A 424-nucleotide genomic window follows, 5' to 3' on the forward strand; every position below is an offset into this window, starting at 1 on the left:
TTTGTTGCCTAAACCTAACTCAGTTGTTTTGTTGCCTAAACCTAACTCAGTTGTTTTGTTGCCTAAACCTAACTGAGTTGTTTCCTGTGAAGACGGAAATTTATTTTGAAAAGACTGTATTGAGACTTGTTGCTGGACTTTTCATGGGAAAACACACCAAAAATAACTTCTTGTAAGACGTCTTTGTATGAGGATATGTTGATGTACAACGTGATGTGTTGAGACCGCTATTAACTGATACACCGCCCAGCGGCATGCTGGGTACAGCTCGGCTGCTTTGAGCGAACACTAGTTGTGGCAAAAGCTGGAAGATCAGAACTGTCTAGTCCAACGTAGCCCGAAAAGTAGTGGAAAGATTTGATTTGTCTGGAGCAGAGGTGTGTGTGTGTGTGTGTGTGTGTGTGTGTGTGTGTGTGTGTGTGTG

This window comes from Anarrhichthys ocellatus, unplaced genomic scaffold (genome assembly GCF_004355925.1).
Source record: "Anarrhichthys ocellatus isolate YVR2014 unplaced genomic scaffold, GSC_Weel_1.0 scaffold53, whole genome shotgun sequence".
Classification (NCBI taxonomy): Eukaryota; Metazoa; Chordata; class Actinopteri; order Perciformes; family Anarhichadidae; genus Anarrhichthys; species Anarrhichthys ocellatus.